At 40.5% G+C, this 26,048-nt stretch overlaps 2 long non-coding RNA genes across 2 annotated transcripts; both read right to left on the minus strand.

The window, feature by feature from the left end:
• Window positions 1–334: 334 nt before the first annotated feature.
• Window positions 335–2,018, minus strand: LOC138876990 (uncharacterized). The gene is made up of 2 exons (XR_011402311.1): window positions 782–2,018; window positions 335–608 (listed from the first exon to the last, which is right to left on the minus strand). It is a non-coding gene; the product is annotated as an uncharacterized lncRNA (long non-coding RNA).
• Window positions 2,019–14,761: 12,743 nt separating this feature from the next.
• LOC138877007 (uncharacterized) lies at window positions 14,762–23,611 on the minus strand. The gene is made up of 2 exons (XR_011402325.1): window positions 23,020–23,611; window positions 14,762–15,032 (listed from the first exon to the last, which is right to left on the minus strand). It is a non-coding gene; the product is annotated as an uncharacterized lncRNA (long non-coding RNA).
• Window positions 23,612–26,048: the final 2,437 nt, after the last annotated feature.

Here is a 26,048-nt window from a genome sequence, read left to right on the forward strand (position 1 = left end):
AGACGTTCAGCAGTACTAACTCTTTGGGGTGTATAAGGGGGCGCAAGCAAATGTTAAATGCTCGTGTTAACTAATGTCTTGGTTAAACCTTCATACTCACCACCCACATCTAAATATATAGTGAGAATTGTGGAGTTAAGATACTTTTCAACCAAAAGTTTAAAATTAACAAATATAGCAGTGACATCGGATTTATGCTTGAGTGGAAAAATCCATATATACTTTGTAAAATTATCAACAAAAATGACATAAAAGCGGGCACCATTATGAGAAGGAACTGTGGAGGGTCCCCAAACATCAATATATAAAAGTTATAATGGATGAGAACTAATTAAGGTGGATGTTGAAAATGGTAAACGATGACTTTTATTGCAAAGACAAGAATCACAACTATTTTGAGGGGAGGGAGAAACTGGTAACTTATATCTGGAAACAGTAGAATTAAGAACTTTAAGATGTGGATGATCAAGACGACGATGCCAAAGTGTATGAGATGGGCGATTTGCAGCATTGATGAAGTAGGTAGCTGGAGTCTCAGAAGAGCCAGTGCACTCATAAATACGCATCCTATTCGGCCCTTGAGCTAGAGGTGCTCTGGTTCTCAGATCCTTCACAACAAAGAAAGTAGGGAAAAGTTCAACAAATGTTTTATTTTGCTCACAAAATTGAGGAATAGAAATGAGATTGCAATGAATAGATGGAGCGCATAAAACATATTTTAGTACAAAGGTATGAGATGGAGTAAGGAGAGTAGTATGGCCTGTGTGGGTTATTTTAATACCAATGCCATCACCAACTATGACGTCATCTGTGCCCGTGTATTCAGAGTAAGCCTACAGATTCTGAGTATCGACAGTAATGTGATGCGAGGCACCAGTATCCATGACCCAACTTGCATTGATGGATGTAGAAGATGAGAAATTAGCCTATGGCTCATTCATGTTTTGACTCCGAGAGGGGCAAAAACGAGCAATATGGTCGTACTTGTCACATAGTTGACACTAAACACTGGTTTGATTGTTGGAGTTCTGAGAGCGCCAGTTGTTGTTAGAGTTTCAGTGAGTGTTGTTGTTTCTGCCTGAATTGGGTTGTTTTGAGGGCGGGACCAATTACCATCAAATTGGTTGTACCGGTAGTTATTCTGGTGTTGCTGATTGTTGATTTGTGTTGAAGCTGATTGAACTGAGTAGTAAGGGGTTGAATATTAGGCTTTGGTGTGTGAAGATGGAATAGTTATCGACTGGTGAGTTTCTCAAAAAGCTCCTCATAGGTGATGGGGTTTTCACTAGCACAGATAGCAGAGCTAATAGCATCATATTATGGTCCAATACCGTTTAGAACTTTGATGACAAGTTCATCATTTCTGATAGGAGAGCCAGCAATGTCGAGTTCTTCTGAGACAGCTTGAATATCATTGAGATACTGATAAATGGGTTTGGTGCCTTTTACAAGGAGACTAAGAGTGTCACGGAGACTGTAAATCATGTCTGACTTTTGTTGGCGTATTGCTGTGCTAATTTGGTCCAAGTGACATGTGCTAAAGGTACAGATGCAATTATAGGGGCTATGGTAGGACCAACAGATGATATAATAACATGACGAAGAAGGTTGTCTTGTCGCCTCCATGTTTGATAAGTTGGATCAGTTGAAGGTGGACATGGAAGGGTACCATCAATATATGAGAGCATATCGTAGTTAAGGCAAAGAGCATCGAATTGAGTTTTCAAAGTAATATCGTTGGTGCAACCAGTAAGCCGTATAGGCAACTAAGTGGGTTGGTTGATGGAAACAAATTGGTTTAATTTCCTTGACTTAACGAATTCATGACTGTTTGAGCGGTCAACAAGGGGTAGGTGCCTTAGTTTTGGTTATTGGTGGTTGGATTGGCTGGAGTTTGCGCAACAATAATGTCACCAGAGTTCGAGTTACTGGACATGGTGGACTAACAGGGAAGAAAGATGATAGGATCGAAAACTTGTTAGAGTATGAGAAAGCTCTAATGCCGTAAAGAGACTAAAGGATTTGCAAAGGCTGTTGTAGTGTATTCACCATGATCATCTTTATATATATAAGGAGGAGCAGGACTGCTCAATAATACAAAGGAAAATAAATCAAAAGAATAAGAAGATTACAGAAAATTAGGGATTACAACAAGATATGGAATATTGCAAAATCAGAGGAAATAAAGGAAGAGATCATAGATATTGTCATTCCTTTTTAGCAGATTGATATTCTTTTATTTTATCTATGTCTATATCTGTATCACTATCATGTATTTGAAATGTAATTTTATCGTGTTCTTTGCAAATATATTTCACTACCTTGATATCAAATTTTTTTAACATTCATATGACAATTATACATGCATAGAAAAAATGGATTATATGAAACTACCCAAGAATTATCTAGAAACCGACCTCTTATTTCTACAGTTTCCCTGGTTCTTCTTCTTCTTCTTCTGTATATTGGATATGAATTCTTCCCTTTTGATGTTTGTTCAGCAAAATCTTTTGGATACTTGAGTTTGCAGTTATTATTTTTCATGCAAATATTTGTAGGATTTAACTTTTCACAAGGACCATGCATCATATATTTAATAACATAGTGAATATAGACCGCGATATATTTTTGAATCAAGCAATTCTGTACAAACAAATTTATCATAAGATTCTGGAATCAATAATTTCTGTTCATCAGCAAGTATAATAAGGAAATGAATATGTGGAAGACCACATTTTTGGAATTCTATAGTATACATAAATCCTGTAACTCTTCCAAAAATTTGTGTTTTTAATATATTTGTCTTTAACTCTTCTACCTTTGCTCTGAAAACTCTACTAACTAAATCAGGTATGTTCCGTACCTCATCAGCCAATGACAAATGTTCTTTTATTTCTAGCCAAGAAGGATTGCATGTCATTGTTATAAAGAAATCAGGTTTTCCAAAATATTGTACCAATGCGATAGCATTGATGAATCATTTGCCCATGTCCCTTTGTCCCCATGTAACAGGGAGGAACATTTTCTTCCTTTCACCACATTTTACAATATCAGGGAGTCCTTGCAAGATTTCAATTCTAAATAAATTTGGATAAAATGAGAAGAAGTCTAATCTTTGTGTTTCAAGATTTATATATACATCTACTATAAATTGTTGGAATATTCTTCCACGATGTAGCATTTCATTTGTTTCATTATCTCTTATTTGAAATTTAACAATAATACTCTCGACATGACAATGTATCTCTTTTTTGTTTTCCTTTTGTAGTGATTCATCTTCCATATCAAGAAATCCATCAACTGAACACATGTTTGATATACTGGGCAACTGTTCATGTTCATAGTAAGCTCTATGTTTCATCACCTTATTTGTCTGAATAAATTTTTTGATTCTATAATGGCATTCATTTTCATCGAAGGGAAATAATAACGGATAATACAACTGATCGTAACATCCACAATAATACTGTACTAACTGAACTCTATTATTGTGGGTATAAATTCGAATATGTGGTTGTGATGACCCTAAAGGTCATATTTTATTTTAGAAGTTAAATCTACGCCCCGAGGCCTTGAAAACCTCCTTTTGTCTCACCTCGATTTGTGTGCGCAGTTCGGACACGTTTTCGAAAAGCTTTTATGTGAAATTTAAAAAAATGATGATATTGGCCTTTGAAATTGATTAAAGTTGACTAATTGCAATTGCGACTAATTGTTCGCAATTGCGAGGGGAGCAGACAATGCAACAGGTTCGCAAATACAAAGGTTGTTTCACATTTGCGAGCTTCGAAATTGCGACATCTGCGACCTTTTAAGTGGGATTTTGACGGGATTCCTCTTCATTTTTACAACTTTTCAAACCCTAAACTCCCATAGGCGATTTTCTTGAAGAGAGTTCTTCTCCAAATCATAGGTAAACGTTTTTAACTTATTTTCTTCAATGTATAACATTTTTTTACATGATTTCACTTCAAAATCTAGGGTTTTTCATGGGAAATTGGGGGGTTTTGGGTAGAAGTTAGGGTTTTTAAATTTTGGGGATTTGGACCTCAATTTGAGGTTCGATTTCAAAATTAATTACATATTTGAGTTCGTGAGTGAATGGGTGATCGGGTTTTGGTTCGAACTTCGGGTTTTGACCAAGCGGGCCCGAGGTCAATTTTTGACTTTTTGGGGAAAATAATGGAAAATCTATTTTCATGCATTAGAATTGGTTTATTTAGCATTTATTAACGTTATTAAGTAAACTGTGGCTAGATACAAGCAAATTGGAAGTAGAACCGAGAGGTAAATCGATAGTTGAGGCTTAATCTTGTCCGAGGATTCGAGGTAAGTGTTTGGCCTAACCTTAGCTTGAGAGAATATGAGTTGTGGTCTTATTTGCGATGTGTTAGTATCGAGTACGACGTACAGGTGTGGTGATGAGTATCTATACGTTGGTGTCAAGCATGCCCGTGAGTCTTATATCATGATTGTTGCCAAACACTTACCTTGAGAGAATATGAGTTGTGGTCTTATTTGCGATGTGTTAGTATCGAGTACGACGTACAGGTGTGGTGATGAGTATCTATACGTTGGTGTCAAGCATGCCCGTGAGTCTTATATCATGATTGTTGTGACTCTATTATGCATCGATCATGGTCAAATTGATGATTATAAATGTGGAACAAAGCTTATGAAAGTTCTTGGTAATTGATTATTGTTGAGTATTGGCTCAAGTTGAGTTTCATTATGTAAAGTAATTATTGAAAACGGGATTGATTATAGCTAAATCCCTTGCGGGCATGTTATTGTTGATATTGTTGAATCCCTTGTCGGGATGTTATTATTGATATTGTTGATTCCCTTGCCGGGACATATTGTTCCATTGTTTGGGCGAGGAAGAGTGTAAAGCACGAAGGGTGATGTCATGCATGATATTGTGAGTGAGTGTAATGCACGAAGGGTGATGCCATGCTGATATTATGAGTATTAATGTACGAAGGATGATACCGTGCCATGATTTGAGGGTTAATGCACGAAGGGTGATACCGTGTCGATATTTTGAGGAATAATGCATGAAGGTTGATACCGTGCCATGATTATGTGAGGTAACGTATGAAGGGTGATGTCGTACCGTATCCTATGGTGAGGACGAGAGTAAAAGCACAAAGGGTGATGTCGTGCACGTGTTACCGTTTCATTATTTTTATTGATAGATATGTTGTTCATTATGCTTCTTTATTGACACTTCTTTATTGGGTACTGTTAAGATCTGACATTCCCCACAGCATGTCCCCTTCCCATCTTATTCTGTTGATTTTTGTTATTATGATTCTATTCGTATGTGATTTAACTGCACAGGTATATGTGGTTGTCGTGTCCTAGCCTTGTCACTACTTCGCCGAGGTTAGGCTCGACATTTACCAGTACATGGTGTCGGTTGTACTGATACTACACTATGTGCTCTTTTGTGCAGATTTCGGTACTGGACCCGGTGAGCAGCTGATGTAGCTACCTTCAGTTTAGGGAAACCAAGGTAGATCTCCTGGCGTTTGCAGAGCCTAAAGTCCCCTTCCCTATTTTAGCTTTCCGTTGTCTCTTTTATTCCGAGAACAATTGTACTTTTTTTTTCAGACCAGTATTTGTAGAAATTCGTAGATGTTCGTGAGATTGTGACACCAGATTCATGGGTATACATGTATTGGAGTATTTGGATTTTTGTTAATAACTCTTCTGCGCTTTTCTTTATTTAGCTTTAATTACTGTTTACACTTGTTTGGGTCGATTGTTAATGTGTAGAATCTAACTGGTTGGCTTGCCTAGCTTTCATGAGTAGACGCCATCATGACTCCCGAAGGTGGGAAGTCCAGATCATGACAAGTTGGTTTAAGAGCTCTAGGTTGCTTAGGTCTCACGATTCACGAACAAGCTAGGTAGAGTCTGAGGGATCGGTATGGAGATGTCTGTGCTTATCCCCTAGAGGCTACAGAGTTTAGGAATAGCTTCACATTTATTCTTCTCTGCCGTGTGATTTGACTTCTCAATGCTAATTGAACTTCACTCTGTTCTTTCGCAGATGGTGAGGACACGTACCGCTTTATCCACTGATCAGCAGCCCGAGCCCCTAGTGGAAGCTCCTACGCGGGGTAGAGGACGACACTATGCTAGAGGCCGAGGTAGGGGCAGGGCTCAGCCCAGAGTAGCAGCACCAGTGGCGGAGCCTCAAGTAGAGTTTAAAAAGAAAGCTCCAGCCCAGACCGTTCCAGCAGGACCAGCTTAGGTCCCAGAGTGGTTCATCGTTACTCTGGTACTCCAGGATGCTCTGGTCCGTCTAGTGGGCCTTATGGAGAGTGTCGCCCAAGTAGGCTTACTTTCTGTAGCACCAGCCGTCTCTCATGCTGGGGGATGAGCACAAACTCCCACTACTTGCACTCCGGATTAGGTGGTTCCTTAGTTACAGACTCCAGTAGCTCAGTCAGTTGGAGTAGTTCAGCCGGGTGTGGTAGCTCAGACCGGTGATGGAGCAGCTATATCTGTTGATGCTTTGTGTAGGTTAGACGGGTTCACCAAGATCTTCACTACTACTTATAGTGGTACATCTTCAGAGGATCCCCATGACTATTTGGACAGCTGTCATGAGGTTCTATGGAACATGGGGATAGTGGAGACCAATGGGGTCGACTTTGCTGCTTTTCGTCTATCATGTTCCGCCAAAACTTGGTGGAGGGATTATTGTTTGGCTAGACCAGCTGGGTCACCGTCTTTGACTTTGGATCAGTTCTCATCTATTTCTGGAGAAGTTTCTACCTATAACTTAGAGAGATAGCTATCGAAGGTAGTTTGAATGTCTCCAGCAGGGTTCTATGACCGTCACTCAGTACGAGACCAGATTCACTGCCTTGGCCCGTCATGCTCTTATCATACTTCCCACCGAAAGAGACAAGGTGAGGAGGTTCATTGAGGGACTCTCCCAGCCAATTCGATTGTAGATGGCTAAGGAGACGGGGAGCGAGATTTTTTTCCAGGATGCATCCAATGTGGCCAGGAGAGTTGAGATGGTTCTATTGCAGGGGAGAGGTCAGGGGTCTGACAAGAGGCCTCGTCATTCTGGCAGGTTCAGTGGTGCTTCATCTGGAGGCAGGGATTCTTTTGGTAGGGGTCATTCTCCCAAACCATTTCATTCAGCACTTCAGGCTTCTCACGGTGCTCCAAGTAGCTGTGGTTCTCGTATGCAGTATTCTGATCAGTTGCACTACAGTGTACCACCAACTCCTATTAGTGCACCTCTGCTCCAGAGTTTTCAAGGTGGTCACTCAGGCCGTCAGGGTCAGCAGTCCCAGTAGCCAAGAGCTTGTTATACTTGTGGTGACACGAGACATATTGCTATATTTTGCCCTCGAGCACCGAGCACCAAGAAGCATCAGGGTTCCCGTGCCATGGTTCAGGCACCGAGTGTTCCATCGCCCGTTCAGCCAGCCAGAGGTAGGGTCAAGGTGTTAGAGTTGGAGGTCAGGCCGTTAGAGGTGGAGGTTAGGTAGCTAGAGGTGGAGGCCAGCCAGCAGGAGGCCATTCTTGGGATGTAGTTCAGAGTGGTGGGGCCCAGCCCCGATGTTATGCTATTCCAGCCAGACCTGAGGCTGAGGCCTTTGATGCAGTTATCACAGGCACGGTTTTAGTTTGTAGTAAATATGCTTCAATTCTATTTGATCCGGGATCTAAATATTCCTAATATCATCTTATTTTGCCCATTATCTAGTTGTGCCTCGTGATTCTTTGAGTGCACCTGTATATGTGTCTACACCAGTGGGTGATTCTATTGTTATAGATCGAGTCTATCGCTCGTGTGTGGTTATTATTGGGGGTCTTGAGACCCGTGTAGATCTTCTACTTCTCGATACGGTAGACTCCGTTGTCATTTTAGGGATGGACTGGTGATCTACTTATCATGCTGTATTGGACTGTCTCACCAAGATCATGACCTTATCATTGCCGGAGTTGCCTTGTTTGGAGTAGAGAGGGACTCTTGGTCATTCTACAAGCAGGGTTATCTCATATATGAAGGATCGGCATATAGTTGATAAGGGATGCCTGGCCTATTTGGCGTATGTTCGCGATTCTAGTGCTGAGGTTCCTTCTATGGATTATGTGCCCGTTGTTCGTGAGTTTCCAGAGATGTTTCCTTCAAACCCGTCGGGGATGCCACCCGACAGGGATATTGACTTTTGCATTTATTTGGCTCGGAGCACTCAGCCCATTTCTATCCCACCATATCGTATGGCCCCGCTAGAGTTGAAAGAATTGAAAGAACAGTTATAAGACTTGCTCGATAAAGGCTTTATTAGACCTAGTGTCTCTCCTTGGGGTGCGTCAGTGTTTTTTGTTAAGAAGAAGGACAGATCGATGAGGATATGCATAGATTATCGGTAGCTGAACAAGGTCACAATCAAGAATAAGTATCCATTGCTGATGATTGATGATTTGTTTGATCAGCTTCAGGGTGCCAAAGTGTTTTCAAAGATTGATTTAAGATCTGGCTACTATCAGTTGACAATTAGGGCATCTGATGTCCCTAAGACAGCTTTTCGCACTCGGTACGAGCATTATGAGTTCTTAATAATGTCATTTGGGTTGACAAATGCCCCAACAACTTTCATAAATTTGATAAACTGAGTGTTCAAGCCTTATTTGGATTCCGTCGTGATTATCTTCATTGATGATATTTTGATCTATTCCCGCAGTCGGGAGGAACATGAGCAGCATCTTCGAGTTGTTCTCCAGACTCTGATGACAGTCAGTTATATGCTAAGTTTTCGAAATGTGAGTTTTGGTTGAGTTCAGTTGCATTCTTGGGTCATGTTGTATCAGCAGAGGGTATTCAGGTGGACCCTAAGAAGATTGAGGCAGTCAAGGACTAGCCTAGACCCGCATCAGCTACAGAGATCCAGAGTTTCTTGGGTTTGGCAGACTATTACCGTCGGTTTGTGGAGGGATTTTCATCTATTGCAACCCCGATGACCAGGTTGACCCATAAGGGTGTCCACTTCAGGTGGTCGGACGAGTGTGAGGCGAGCTTTCAGAAGCTCAAGACAGCTTTGACTACGGCGCTACTGTTGGTATTTCCTACAGATTCAGGGCCATATACAGTGTATTGTGATGCATCTCGTATTGGACTTGGTGCAGTACTGATGTAGAATGGTAAGGTTATTGCATATGCTTCGAAGCAGTTAAAGACCCATGAGAAGAATGATCCAGTTCATGATTTGGAGCTAGCAGCCATTGTTCACGCGCTGAAAATTTGGAGGCATTATTTATATGGCGTGTCGTATGAGGTGTTCACGGATCACAAGAGTTTGCAATACTTGTTCAAGCAAAAGGAGCTAAATTTGAGGCAGAGAAGGTGGTTAGAGCTATTGAAAGACTATGATATCACCAACTTGTATCATCCAGGGAAGGCCAATGTAGTGGTCGATGCTTTGACTAGGAAGTCAGCCAGTATAGGCAGCCTTACATATATTCCGGTCGGTGATAGACCTCTTGCTTTGGATGTTCAGGCTTTAGCCAATCAGTTCGTGAGGTTGGATGTTTCTGAGCCCAGCCGTGTGCTAGGTTGCACAGTCACTCGTTCTTCATTATTTGAGCGTATCCGAGATCGGCAGTATGATGATCCTCATTTGTTTGTCCTTAAGGACACGGTGCAACACGGGGGTGCCAAGCAGGTTACAATTGGAGATGATGAAGTTTTGAGGATGCATGGTCGTATTTGTGTGCCTAATATGGATAGACATCGTGAGTTGATACTAGAAGAGACCCATAGTTCCCCGTATTCCATTCATCTGGGCATCACTAAGATGTATCAGGACTTGCGGTAGCATTATTGGTAGAGGAGAATGAAGAAGGATATTGTTGCGTATGTAGCTCAGTGTTTGAATTGTCAGCAGGTAAAGTACGAGCATTAGAGACCTGGTGGTTTATTCTAGAAGATTGAGATTCCTGAGTGGAAGTGGGAGCGTATCACTATGGACTTCGTTGTTGGACTCCCACGAACTCAGAGGAAGTTCGATGCAGTATGGGTTATTGTGGATAGGCTGACTAAGTTAGCGCACTTTATTCCTGTGGCAATTTCCTATTCGTCTGAGCGGTTGGTAGAGATTTATATCTGTGGAGATTGTTCGTCTTCATGGTGTGCCCCTGTCTATCATTTCTGATCGAGGTACACAGTTTATCTCGCATTTTTGGAGGGCAGTTCAGCGTGAGTTGGGTACTCGGGTCGAGTTAAGCACAACATTTCATCCTCAGACGGACGAACAGTCCAAGCGTACTATTCAGATTTTGGAGGATATGCTCCGAGTATGTGTTATTGACTTTGGAGGTTCGTGGGATCAGTTCTTGCCATTAGCAGAGTTTGCCTACAACAACAGTTACCAGTCGAGCATCCAGATGGCTCCCTATGAGGCATTATATGGTAGGCGGTGTCGGTCGCCGATTGGATGGTTCGAGCCGGGAGAGGCTCGGTTGTTGGGTACAGATCTAGTACAGGATGCCTTGGATAAGGTTAAGATCATTTAGGATAGGCTTCATACAACTCAGTCCAGACAAAAGAGTTATGCCGACCGTAAGGTTCGCGATGTGGCATTCATGGTCAGAGAGCGAGTATTGCTTCGAGTATCACCCATGAAGGGCGTGATGAGATTTGGGAAGAAGGGTAAGCTAAGCCCTAGGTTCATCAGTCCTTTTGAGATTCTTGATCGAGTGGGAGAGGTGGCTTAAAGACTTGCGTTGCCGCCGAGTTTATCAGTTGTGCACCCAGTGTTTCATGTGTCCATGCTTTGGAAGTATCACGGCGATCCATCCCACGTGTTAGACTTCAGCACTGACAAGTTGGACAAGGACTTGACCTATAAGGAGGAGCCGGTAGCTATTCTAGACCGGCAAGTTCGTCAGTTGAGATCGAAGAATTTCCCTTCAGTTCGTGTGCAATTGAGAGGTTAGCCTGTTGAGGCAGCGACCTGAGAGACCGAGTCCGATATGCGGAGCCGATATCCTCATCTTTTTACCGACTTAGGTACTTTTCTATGTCCATTCGAGGATGAATGATTGTTTTGGAGGTGGAAAATGTGTTGATCCTAAAGGTCATCTTTTGTTTTAGAAGTCAAATTTGCATCCCTAGGCCTTGAAAACCTCTTTTTGTCTTACCTCGATTTGCGTGAATAGTTTGGACGTGTTTCCGGAAAGCTTTTATGTGAAATTTAAGAAAAATGATGATATTGGCCTTTGAAATTTATTAAAGTTGACTTTGGTCAACATTCTTGGTAAACGGACTCGGAACCGTGACTTGACAGTCCCGTAGGGTCCGTAGTAAAATATGGGACTTGAGCGTATGCCCGGAATCGAATTCCGAGGTCCCTAGCCCGAGAAAAGAATTTTTAAAGAAAAGTGTTTACTGGAAATATAAAGGCTTTTTGAAATGAAATGATGAGTGTTCTTGATGGTATCAGGCCCGTATTTTGGTTCCGGAGCCTGATATAGGTTTAAAAGAATAATTACGTTGAATATGTGAAATTTGGTAAGAATCAAAGCTGATTTGTTATAAATCGGGCCTTTAGTTGAGAAAATAGAAATTTTAATGTTCTTAAGGAATTTCATGAATTTGAGGTTGAATTCGTAGTTGTTGATGTTATTTTGATGATTTGATTGCACGAGCAAGTTCGTATGATATTTTTAGACTTGCATGCATGTTTGATTTGGAGCCTCGAGGGCTCGAGTGAGTTTTGGATAGGGCACTGAGTGAATTTGGAGTTAGAAAAATTGTTGTTGCAGGTTCAGTGATGTTGCCGGCTCTGATCTTGCAATTGCGAGGTCAGGCTTCGCAATTGCGAGCCCAACAGGCTTGGCAATTGCGAGGGTTTGATTGTATTTGTGAATAAAACCCAGGCCTGCCTTGATCGCATTTGTGATCCCCTCCTTCGCAATTGTGAAGTCATCATGGAGGGCCAGTTATCGCAATTGCGAGGGGAGCAGACAATGCAACAGGTTCGCAAATGTGAAGCCTGTTTCGAATTTGACTGTCGCAATTGCGACATCTGCGACCTGTTAAGTGGGATTTTGATGGGATTCCTCTTCATTTTTACAACTTTTCAAACCCTAAACTCCCATAGGCGATTTTCTTGAAGAGAGTTCTTCCCCAAATCATAGGTAAACGATTTCTAACTTATTTTCTTCAATCTATAATATCATTTTACAAGATTGTACTTCAAAATCTAGGGTTTTTCATGGAAATTCGGGGGTTTTGGGTAGAAGTTAGGGTTTTCAAATTTTGGGGATATGGACCTCAATTTGAGGTCTTATTTCAAAACTAATTACATATTTGAGTTCGTGATTGAATGGGTGATAGAATTTTGGTTCGAACTTCGGGTTTTGACCCAGCAGGCTCGGGGTCAATTTTTGACTTTTTGGGGAAAATAATGGGAAATCTGTTTTCATGCATTATAATTGGTTTATTTAGCATCTATTAACGTTATTAAGTAAATTGTGGCTAGATACAAGCGAATTGGAAGTGGAACCGAGAGGTAAAGCGGTAGTTGAGGTTTAATCTTGTCCGCGGATTCGAGGTAAGTGTTTGGCCTAACCTTAGCTTGAGAAAATAGGAGTTGTGGTCTTATTTGCTATGTGTTAGTATTGAGTACGACGTATAGGTGTGGTGACGAGTATCTATACGTTGGTGTCAAGCATGTCCATGAGTCTTATATCATGATTGTTGTGACTCTATTATGTATCGATCATGCTCAAATTGATGATTATAAATGTTGAACAAAGCTTATGAAAGTTCTTGGTAATTGATTATTGTTGAGTATTGGCTCAAATTGAGTTTCATTATGTAAAGTAATTGTTGAAAACGAGATTGGTTATAGCTGAATCCCTTGCCGGGATGTTATTGTTGATATTGTTGATTCCCTTGCCGGGACATATTGTTCCATTGTTTGGGCGAAGAAGAGTGTAAATCATGAAGGGTGATGTCGTGCATGATATTGTGAGTGAGTGTAATGCACAAAGGATGATGTCGTGCCGATATTATGAGTGTTAATGCATGAAGGATGATGTCGTTCCATGATTTGAGGGTTAATGCATGAAGGGTGATATTGTGCCGATATCGTAAGGAACAATGCACGAAGGGTGATGTCGTGCCATGTTTATGTAAGGTAACGCATGGGGGGTGATGTCATGCCGTATCATATGGTGAGGACGAGAGTAAAAGCACGAAGGGTGATGTCGTGCACGTGTTACTGTTTCATTATTTTTATTGATAGATATGTTGTAATGATACTACACTCTGCACTCTTTTGCATAGATTTCGGTACCGGACCCGGTGAGTAGCTGAGGTAGCTGCCTTCAGTCCAGGGAGACCAAGGTAGATCTGCTGGCATTCGCAGAGCCTAAATTCCCCCCTTCCTTGTTTTAGCTTTCCACTGTCTCTTTTATTCCGAGAAAAGTTGTACTTTTCTTTTCAGACCAGTATTTGTAGAAATTCATAGATATTTGTGAGATTGTGACACCAGATTCATGGGTAGACATGTATTGGAGTATTTGGATTTTTGTTATAACTCTTCCGCGCTTTTCTTTATTTAGCTTTAATTACTGCTTACACATGTTTGGGTCGATTGTTAATATGTAGAATCTAAATGGTTGGCTTGCCTAGCTTTCACGAGTAAACGCCATCACGACTCCCGAGGGTGGGAAGTCCGGATCGTGACAGTGGTGCAGATGTGTCTCTAGGATTTTCTTATAGCCATAACACCGAATCTCTGATGCACTGGGTAAGTTATATGTTCGTTGATCTAAGGTTGAGTTACATTTAAGAGCAATATAGAAATCAGATAATTGGGGAACATTTAAGAGAGATTTTAGGAAAATAGTGTATAGATTTACCTTCAATATGTCCATCAACTTTTTTTATTGTTAATTCATTAATTCTTGTTGAACAAGCCATCCTATTTGCTAATTCATTATCATGATCGTAGAAGTACAACTGTAAATTCCTAGGTTTTTCATTGGAAGGAACTAAATCATCTATAAAATGATACATCTGTCCCTGGACTCTAAATGTGCAGATACCGCAATTTCTTATCGCTAGATCTTTATCATTCCTGACATCAAGTGGAGTAAATGCAAACATATTGTTGTATGTTCTAATATAAGTTCGAAAGTGTTCAGATTCTTCAGTATTTCCAAATTATAACTCTGATAATTTAGTTGGCATTTTATGAGATGTCAACCTTATTAAACCACTATTACAGCTAAATCATGGAGGTTCATATTCGAACTTCTTTGCACGACAGTATTGGTAGTTCGGAACCTTTTTTTAGAGCAACATACTCACTTCGTTGCTCTTTAGTGGCCAGACACACCTTTCTGGCCCGCATATGAACTGAATATGAAAAAGGAAACACCAAGGCATACGTATGGTGGACATTATTGTAATACAAAGTTTGTGCAAACCTTTCATTGGGACGACGTTCAAGGTAACAGGACGCAGATTAGATGTATCCGATGTGGACTCTTATATACAAATAATCACAATTTACAGTAATGTACAAACAATATATCATTCTCAAAAAAGTACAATGTAAAGGCAGGTTTATCTGTTTCATGAATTGTCACGACCCAGAATTTTTACATTCGGGACCGTGATGGCGCCTAACATTTCACTTGTTAGGCAAGCCAACGTTAAGAGTATTTGTCTATTTTTAATAGTTCAAATTAAATAATAATGAAGAAACCGCAATAGCTGAAATAACTATGAAGTAAAGAGGGGAAAACATAACAACAGAAATCTATAATACAGCCTGAATCTGGTGTCGCAAGTGCACGAGCTACTAGAATACTACAGATAAAGATCTGAATAAAAGTAAATCTGTCTGAAAGAAAAATACACAGTTAAGATAAAGTGGAAGGGGACTTTAGGGTTGCGAACACCGAGCAACCGTACCTCAAGTCTCCACATTGATAGCCAACTCGAGCATGCTAATGACCATCAATGGGACCGACTCCAAAATCTGCACAAGAAGTGCAGAGTGTAGTATGAGTACAACCGAATCTAACACATTATTGACCAAACGATTCAAAACAAGTTTTAGAAACTACTCACGAATGAAAAAATTCAATTTAGGTCATTATTGAAAAAGCCAATAAAGTAAACCCCCAGCCCACTTGGTCAAAATCGGAAATTAAGACCAAAACATGATTACCCATTCATTCCCGAGCCTAGTTATGTGATTAGTTTCGAAATCTGACCTCAATGCGAGGTCTAAATTTCAATTTTAAAAAATCCATAATTCTACCCAAATCCATAATTTCTATCATGGAAATCCTAAATTTAATGATGAATGTAATGGGTAATTGGAAGAAAATATATTAAGGTCACTTACCAAAGAAATTAGGAAGAATAACTCTTGGGAAAATCACCTCTAAGGTGTTTAGGGTTGAGAATTTGAAAGATTGGGAAAAAATCCCGTCTCACTCAGCTTTTGACCAGGCGCAGATGTTGCAATTGCGAACACCGCAAATGCCATACATACTTTGCAATTGCGAAGAAACTCCATCTCTGCTATCATCGCATACGATGATTTGTTCGCAAACGCAAATTCTGGCCCTCCGCAAATGCGACCTATCGATCGCAAATGCGATCCCTTGTTACCCAGCCATTCTACGCAAATATGAGGAATGGGTTCGCAAATACAAACCTGAAAGGAGTCTTGATAGTTTGCAAATGTGAGCATTGACCTCGCAAATGCGAGATTAGAGGCTACACCAGAACCAGATCCTCACCAGCCATTTTCTTAAGTCCAAACCACTTTGAAGCCTATTCGAAACTCACCTGAGCCCTCGAGGCTCCATACCAAACATTCACACAAGCCCAAAAATATCATACCAACTCGCTCAGGCGATCAAAATACCAAAATAACATCTAAAACTACAAATCGGACACCAAATTGAATGAAACTTTCAAACAAACTTAAGAACTTTCATTTTAACAACCGGACGTCCGAATCACGTCAAACTAACTCCGTTTTGCACCAAATTTTGCAGACAAGTTGTAAATATAGTAATGAACCTAGACAAAGTTTCGCAACCAGAATTTGGACCCCGTATAAACAAAGTCAAACTTCGGTCAAATTTATAAATTCTTTAAACCTTTAATTTCAAATTTTTAACAAGTTGCGATAACTCAAGCTAGGGACCTTCGAATTTGATTTCGGGCATATGCTCAAGTCCCAAATCATAATATGGACCCACTAGGATCGATAAAATACGGATCTAGGTATGTTTGCTCAAAATGTTGAACAAGTCAACTCAAATAAATTTTTAAGGCACAAATTCACGTTTTAATCAATTTTTCACAATAAAGCCTTCCGTAAAAAGATACGAACTATGCCCGCAAATCGAGGAAGGATAAAGAGGGCTATTTGAGGTTTCGAAACACAAAATTAAGGGTTAAATCTCTAGATGACATTTCGGGTCATCACATTCTCCACTTCTAAAACAAACGTTCGTCCTCGAACGGATATAAAAAAGTACATGGACCGGTGAAAAGGCTTGGATATCTACTCCGTATGTATGACTCGTACTCCCAAGTGGCTGCCTTGACCGGCTGACCTCTCCACTACACTTGAACTGAAGGGTAACTTTTGGACCTCAACTACCGCACCTGCCGGGCTAGAATAGCCACCGGCTTCTCCTCATAAGTCAAATCCTTGTCCAGTTGGACTGAGCTGAAATCTAACACATGGGACGGATCACCGTAATACTTCTGGAGCATAGACACATGGAACACCGGATTGACTGCTTATAAACTAGTTGGCAATGCCAACTTGTAGGCCACCTCACCCATTCTCTCAAGAATTTCAAAGGTTCCGATATACCTAGGGTTCAACTTGCCCTTCTTTACGAACCTCATCACACGCTTCATGGGTGAAACCCAAAGAAATACCCTATCTCCAACCATTAATGCAACATTATGAACTCGATGGTTGGCATAACTTTTCTGCCTAGACAGAGTTGTGCAAAGTTGATCCTGAATAATCTTGACCTTATCCAAGGCATCCTGTACCAAATCTATACCCAACAATCGAGTCTCCCCCGGCTCAAACCATCCAATTGGGGAACGACACCGCCTCTCGTATAATATTTCATAGAGAGCCATCTGAATGCTTGACATGTAGTTGTTGTTGTAGGCAATCTCCGCAAGTGGAAAGAACTAATCCCAAGAACCCCTGAAGTCTATAACACAAGCGCGAAGCATATCCTCCAATATATGAATAGTGCGCTCAAATTGTTCGTCCGCCTGGGATGAAACATTATGCTCAACTCAACTTGCGTGCCCAACTCACAATGTACTGCCCTTCAGAAGTGCAAGGTGAACTGCGTACCTCAAATAAAAATGAAGATTGATTTGAGGTCTGGCTACCATCAGTTGATGATTAGGGCATCTGATGTCCCTAATACAATTTTTCGGACTCGGTATGGGCATTATGAGTTTCTAGTGATGTCATTTGGATTGACAAATGCCCTAAAAACATTTATGGATATGATGAACCGGGTGTTCAAGCCCTACTTGGATTCCTTTGTGATTGTATTCACTAATGATATCTTGATCTATTCCCGCAGTCCAAAGGAGCACGACCAACGTCTTCAGATTGTACTTCAAACTCTGAGAGATAGCCACTTGTATGCCAAATTTTCAAAGTATGAGTTTTTGTTAGACTCAGTCGCCTTTTTGGGGTACGTATTATCGGCAGAGGGCATAAAGGTGGATCTTAAGAAGATTGAGGCAGTTCAAAACTGGCCTAGACCTACTTCAGCTACAAAAATCTGAATTTTCCTAGGTTTGGTGGGTTATTACCGTCAGTTCGTGGACGAGTTTTCACATATAGCAGCCCCATTGACCAGATTGACCCAGAAGGGTGCCCGTTTAGATGGTCGGACAAGTGCGAGTTGAGCTTTCAAAAGCATAAGATTGCTTTGACCACGACACCAGTGTTGGTGTTGGCCATAATTTTAGGATCTTACACGGTGTATTGTGATGCATCTCGTATTGGGCTCGGTGTAGTATTGATGCAGGATGGTAGGGTGATCGCATATGCATAGTTGATAAGTAGGGATTTAACTACTTATTTACACTCTTTGACTTTCGTTTTAGCTCAAAATTGCTTAAAGGCATTCCCGAATACTATTGAAATGTGCTTGCTTGCAGGAGTATTAGAACATAAGCTAAAGAGATAAAAATCAACTCAAGAAGGAGTAATTTTGGATAAGGACAGAAATAAGGCAAAAAAGGGCATTGTGTGGACCGCACAATATTGAGTGTGGTCGTAGATAATGAAGAAGACATCTAACAAGAAATCACATGCAAAGTGCGGACCGCACAATTCTGGTGCGACCGCAGAAGACAAAGATTAGAGAGATGGGATTTCAAGTTCAAGAAGATATGCGAACAACACCATTTTTATGTGGCCGCATAATCAAGAGTGCAGCCGCACTCATAAATGTGTGGTCCACAGAAGTTGAATGAGTGTGGCCGCAATCCAGAATTATGTGGCCGCAGAACTAGAACCTGTCAAGCCAAGTCCCATTGTGCGGACCGCAAACATAATTGTGCGGTTGCACAACCTCCGCAAGGGTAGTTTAATCAGATATTTTTAGCTTAGTATAAATAGATCTTTTTGTCATTTTTAGGGTAAGTGGTATCAGTGTAGAGCACCTGAGCCGTTTTTCTTTACTATTTTGAGTAATATTGTACTACATTAGCTTCTAAACATCCAATTTTCTTTCCATAATCAATATGCATTCTATCTTAATTTCTTCATTTTTCCTGAGTTACTAAATTTCTAGCTAGGGTGTGGCCTAACCCTTGTGTGGGTACCGAATGGATATTTGATTTAGAGCTTGTTTTATTGCCGAACAGGGGTTATGCAAGTGTTATATTCCCGCCCCGCATTAGGGCGGGCAACTTCCGAATCACAAATGTGATGCTTACACTACTTGAGCAATGCGGATTCTTCACCGGGGATCCAAGTCAAAATGCTTACAAGCATCTCAAAGGGTTCGTCGATACTTGTTGGGGGAGCAAGCAAACCAATGTCTCTGAGGACGCACTGCGATTGAGGCTATTTCTATTTTCTCTAGAGGGAAAGGCATTGGATTGGTTAGAGAGATTGGGCAATCATTCCATCCATACATGGGATGAGTTGGCGAAAAAAATCATTGCCAAATTCTTCTCTCGGGGACATATGGCGACACTTCGGGATGAGATTCTCACGTTCAAGCAAGAACCCAATGAGCCATTGCACGAGATTTGGGAAAGATATCGTACCATGGTTAAAGAGTGCCCGAATAATGATATGACTGAGGCCATGATTCAACAAACCTTCTACAGGGGGATCAACACAACAAATCAATGTGTCGTAAATCAACTTGCCGGTAGGAACTTCATGAACACACCTTATGCCAAAGCTTTTGAAAATCTTGATGAGATGGTGGATACCTCATCGGCATGGCAAAGTAGAGCCAATGTTCCTCAAGGTGACCCAAATGTCATTCACCTACACTAGGAACTACATGATCATGGGCAAGCTATTGCCGAGTTGACAACTACAATGAACTAATTGGCCAAAACTCAGCTTTAACAAGCTCAAGGGGCTGAAACAAGTGAATGTGATGAAAGGTTGAATATGATAATAAACAAGAGACGGCAACAAGGTCAACGAATGCACAGTCGTCCGGAACAATTCATGCAAGTTGATAGTGGTTATGATCAAGGTGATTCATTCAATGAACAAGAAAAAGAAGTTCAATATGTCAATAATTATCAAGGCCAAAGAAACAACACTCAAGGACAAAATCAACAACAATGGTGGCCGCAAGGAAATCAAGGAAATTGGAACAACCAAGGCCACAGGCAATTGGAGTGGTGGTACAATAATCAAGGCAATTGGAATAATCAAGGTAACCAAGGCAATTGGGGAGGTAACCATCAAGGCAATTGGGGTGGCAACAATCAAAGCAATTGGGGAGGCAATAGCCAAGGAAGGTGGAACAACAACAACAACCGGGGGTCGGGTTTTCAAAGGCCACCGATGTTCCAACAACCAAGAAATCCACCTCCCTATCCTTCTCAAGGTCTGAGCTCTTCTAACAATGAGATGGGTTGAATTGAGAACATGTTTAAATAGATGATGGAGAAGATTGCTGACTCTGATGCTCAACTAGCCTCTCGCAACACTTCTATTCACAATTTGGAAGTTCAATTAGGCCAAATCTCGCAAGCTTTCAACACTCGTCCTATAGGGGCACTACCTAGTGATACGGTAGTGAACCTGAAGGGTGGGAATAATACGGGATATGCTATGGCCATGAATACAAGAATTGGAAAAGGTGGAGATGCAACCACCTCAAATCAAAGAAGAATTGTGGATGAAGATGTTGTGGTTTAAGAAGATGAAATTCCAAGCAATGTGGTTCAAGTTGATGAAGAAGTGAGAATTGATATTGATGAAAATGCGGAGGAGACGCAAGAAGTAAACCCATATAGGGAACACGTGATTGACATGTCGGATCCGGTAGTGCCGAAAGCTAAGGCACCAATGCCAAGGCCTCCTCTTCCATACTCTCAAAGGCTTGCAAAGCAAAAGAGTGAGAACCAATTCAAAATGTTTATTGATATGATGAAGAGTGTCTATTAATGTGCCGTTGGTTGAGGCCTTGGAACAAATGCCGAGAATGCAAAATTCATGAAGGACTTGGTAAACAAAAAGAGTTCGATGAATTGTGAAATAATTAAGATGACACATCAAGTGAGTGAAATTGTCCACTCAATGGCTCCTAAGTTGGAAGATCAGGGCGCTTTCACAATCCCTTACACTACTGGGAGTGCCAACTTTGCCAAAGCATTATGTGATCTTGGGGAGAGTATCAACTTGATACCCTATTCGGTGTTCAAAACTTTGGGGATTGGGCAACCAAGACCCACATCTATGAGGTTGCAAATGGTGGATCGTACAATGAAGAGACCTTTGGGCATTATTGATGATGTGTTGGTTTGAGCTGACAAGTTCATCCTCCTAGCAGACTTTGTGATTCTTGATTGTGAAGTGGACTATGAGGTGCCTATCATTTTTGGGTAGACCTTTTCTTGCTACAGGGAAGGTTCTTGTTGATGTGGAAGCCGGTGAGCTCACTATCCGAGTGGGTAATGAAAAGGTGGTCTTCCATGTGTGCAAATCTATGAGGCAACCGAATAGCAATGAAGTTTGTTCGTTCATGGATTTGGTGATGGATGTGATTATTGATGATGCTAGTGGCACAATGAATGTTGAGGATAATTTGGAAGCCGTTTTTCTCAATCTTGACGATGATGAGGAGAAACAAGGTTATGTGGAGTGTGTGAAAGCATTGCAAGGCATGGGTTCGTACACTTATGAGCCCCACAAGCTATATTTGGATCTTGAAAACCGGAAAACTCCTTCAACAAAGCTCTCAATCAAGGAGCCTCCTGTCACACCTCCTTTTTTACTACACCCCCCGAGAAGGGTGTATAAGGGAGTTTTTTCCAATTAAAGTAACAATCAAAACGGGATTTATTCCAATTAAAATTCAGAGTCGCCACTTGGGATAATTTTATGGTGTCCCAAGTCACCAGTTCAAATCCCAAATCGAGGACAAGATTGATTCTGCATTACAGTCCGCAAACACAGAAATCCGGGTAAGGAATTCTGTTAACCCGGGAGAAGGTGTTAGGCATTCTCAGATTCCGTGGTTCTAGCACGGTCGCTCAACTGTTATAATCGGCCTATTATTTAATTTTAATACATGTTTTAGCCTATTGTGTAATTTTAAACTTTATAACCGCTTTTAATTAGTTTTAAGAAAAAATTGCAACGTCATTTAAAATACGTCTTGAACCACGTCACATAAATGCACCCGCGACTCTCGACATATTTTATCTAACATTATTGAGATTTGGATTTGGATCACATAAATGCGCACCCGAGTTTAGGAAGGTAATTTTTCAATAGCGCGACTAAAGCAACTACGCACTTAAGAATTATTTTCTAAACTACTTTGATATTACACATGAAAGGCTCTATCCTCTTTGCTTGTCGCAATTGCCAAATTAACTGATCGTTAAACAATCCAAAGGCCATTCACATATGAAGACACGTCTGAAAGAATAGAATGACATAAACCATGACTGAAATCTTATTCCAACAAGTTTGAATTGGTAAATATGAAAATTAACTCAAACCAGAACTTGCCACTTTACTTAATTAAGCCTCTTTTCATCACATTTACCACCTAAACACATAGAACTTTCAAAAGGTCTAAAGTTATCCATCCAAACGTTCTTGGCAGTGTACTTTATACAAGAATTCAAAAAGCACAAATCATACAAAATTTGCACAAATCACATTAACACTTTTCAAAATACAGTAAGGAGTCACAAATACAAAGAATCTATGTACGGTGATTTCTAGTCCACTTCATTTACTAATGGTACCACTGATTCAACCCAAAATTCCCGTGACCCATTTCAATTACTTCCATAACAGTTCAATTGCATATAACACCGTTCAAGAGCCATGTACCATTCCAACCATGTATATTTTAGTTACTACAACTTATCTTTACATTTTAACTACCAAACTGTGAAGATGAATCCAAATCATGAAGTTTAAACCACTTCCTAAGCCAATATGCAGAACAATAACTTAAAATCTAAAGATGCCCATATTTCAAACCCACACAACAAATCGGCATATATAAGTAATGTAGATTCAAAATTAAAACAAGGAATCAAATTCAAATTTATTAAACCAATTCCATGTAGTTGCTCTCATGCTTCAAGAATTTGACTAACTTATACCCATTATTCCCATAAAGTATTAACAGAAAACACCTCATAACCTAAGATCATCCGGAGTTTATGAAGGACTGAATTTTTATTATCATTTTAAGGTCGAACAATTACAGAGCGTTTGTGTTTACCTGCTAAGCGAAGGAAATAACTGAATCGAGCCACATCAAGGCTCGAGGAACAGTAAGGACGAAGCTCAGCAAGAAATTCTAGCAAACAGCAACAGACTTCAAACTTAATAGCTTCCCTCGTCAGAATGATCCTTTAACAAAACTTTTACAGCAACAATTGTTTGATGTGAACATAGATCGAAATCGATGCCGGAGGACTCGAAGACAACCTCAACTATTTAAGAAATGAAGACTAGAAATGGCTGATGTTTTCTTCTAAAAAATCGAAGTGAGTGATGAGAGCCTTGTTTTTCCCTTCCCCTATTTTCTCGTTCCTTTCCTCTCATTCTTGTACATTTTTTGTGCGTGTATATGTTTATGTCAAAAAGAAGAAGATGAGAAGTGACGCTATGCTCTAAGGGGTGAGGTCTCTTGGTGTTACACAGCTGAAGCCTTCTTCTCTAGGTTTCCACCATTTTTTGAGGAAGAAGCAACGGTGGTGTCAAGGAGATGAGAAAACGATGGGGATGGGGGTTTGTTCTTGTGCCGCGGATCTGATTGTTGCTTTGAGGAGAATGAAGAATAAGAAAGTAGCCAGGGGAAGCTGCCTTCCTTCTCTTGTCTAAGGGTCCTCTTTTATGTGAGGGATTAGGGCATAGGTTAATGGGTATTTGGGTAGGGAGATTGGGCTTGGGTTGGACAGATTTTGGGTTAATTAATTGGGGTCAATTTAAGGATTGGCCCAATTTTGAATAAACAAGACCAAACATTTTTTCTATTTTTCTTCTATTTTTTATTCTTTCTTTACTTTAATTAATAAAACAAAAACCTAAATTAAGCTATTTTTGTAGAAATTAAATTTTTTTATTTATTTTTAATATTAAAACAACTAATTAACTTAAAACTAAAGGAAAATGCTAATTTAAGAGACTAAAAGTTAAAATGTAAAAATGACATTTTTTATGACTTTTTCTATGATTTAAAAATATTTAAAATGCATGAAATGCAAAATAAAGAAAAATTCCTAAAATCAATAAAAATTACTTTTGGTTTATTTTTAGGAGTTATTTTCATGTAGGGCAAAAATCACGTGCACATACCTCCCACTTTGGAGTTAAAGCCATTGCCTCCGCATCTTATATATGAATTCCTTGGGCCTTCTTCCACTTTACCAATTATCCTTTCTTCGTGCTTAACTAACATGCATGTAGAGTCCACATTGGAGGTGCTACAAAGGATGAAAAGAGCAATTGGATGGACATTGGCGGATATCCGGGGCATAAGCCCCGCCTTTTGCATGCACAAGATTATTTTGGAGGAGGGTGCCAAACCCTCCGTTAAACATCAAAGGAGGCTAAATGAAGCAATGCAAGAGGTGGTGAAGAAGGAGATAATCAAGTGGTTGGATGTCGGAGTTGTTTACCCCATTTTCGATAGCTCGTGGACCTCTCCGGTGCAATGTGTCCCAAAGAAAGGAGGAATGATTGTGGCAACAAATGACAAGAATGAATTGATCCACACAAGAATTATCATCGGGTGGAGAGTGTGCATGGACTATAGGAAGCTCAACAAAGTCACTCGGAAATATTATTTTCCGCTTCCATTCCTTGATCAAATGCTTGATAGGTTGGCCGACGTGTTTTTTATTGCTTCTTTGATGGGTATTCCGGCTACAATCAAATTCTCATCGCTCCAAAGGATCAAGAAAAGACCACATTCACTTGTCTCTATGGTACTTTCGCATTCTCGCGAATGTTATTTGGTTTGTGTAATGCACCAGCAACTTTTCAACGGTGTATGATGGCTATTTTCACCGACATGGTGGAACATATTCTTGAGGTATTCATGATGATTTTTCCGTGGTTGGGAATTCTTTTGAAGATTGCTTTAACAATTTGGATAGGGTCTTGGCTAGATGTGAGGAGACAAATTTGATGTTGAATTGGGAGATGTGTCACTTCATGGTCGAGGAAGGCATTGTCCTCGGCCACAAAATTTCAAACATGGTATTGAGGTCGGCAAGGCCAAAATTGAGGTGTTCTCCAAACTTCCTCCCCTACATCTGTGAAGGGAGTGAGGAGCTTCTTGGGTCATGCAGGTTTCTATCGTCGATGCATCAAGAACTTTTCCAAGGTGCTAAACCCATTGTGCAAACTTTTGGAGAAGGATGCCAAGTTCCATTTCAATGAAGATTGTATGAAGGCATCCGAATTGCTTAAGTTCAAGTTGATTACTACTCCCATTATTACCGCATCGGATTGGAGCTAGCCTTTTGAGCTCATGTGTGACGCTAGTGATGAGGCGGTTGGAGCGGTGTTGGGGCAAAGAATCAACAAAATCTTTTATCCAGTCTACTATGCTAACAAGACCATGAATGATGCCCAAGTCAACTACATAGTGACCAAAAAAGAGCTACTTGTTATTATTTTTGCTATGGAGAAGTTCTGCCCGTATTTGATGGGTACAAAGGTGATTATTCACACCGACCATGCGGCGCTTCAATATTTGATGAGCAAGAAAGATTCTGAGGCAAGGTTGACATGGTGGGTGCTTCTATTGCAAGAGTTCGATCTAGAGATTCAAGACTTCAAGGTAGTGAAATTCAAGTGGCGGACCACTTGTCCCGATTGGAGGAGGAGGGGAGTCCACATGATGGCCTTGAGATCAATGATTCCTTCCCCGATGAGCAATTACTAGCCATTTCAGTGAACGAGATACCATGGTTTGCCGATTTAGCCAATTATCTTATGAGCGGCATTATACCGAGTGAGTTTTCTTCAAACCAAAGGAAGAAGCTCAAACGGGATTGCCTTGACTATTATTGGTATGAGCTATATCTTTTTTGGATATGTACCGATGGTGTGATCCGACGATGTGTATCGGAGGAAGAACAAATGGGAATTCTTGAGGCTTGTCACTCTCCACCGTATGGTGGTCACCATCGTGGAGCTAGAACGACTAAAAAAGTGTTGAGTTGTGGATTCTATTGGCATACACTCTACAAGGATGCTAGGGATCTAGTCAAGCATTGTGATGAATGTCAAAGGGCC

Source organism: Nicotiana sylvestris, chromosome 9 (genome assembly GCF_000393655.2).
Source record: "Nicotiana sylvestris chromosome 9, ASM39365v2, whole genome shotgun sequence".
NCBI classification, from domain to species: Eukaryota; Viridiplantae; Streptophyta; class Magnoliopsida; order Solanales; family Solanaceae; genus Nicotiana; species Nicotiana sylvestris.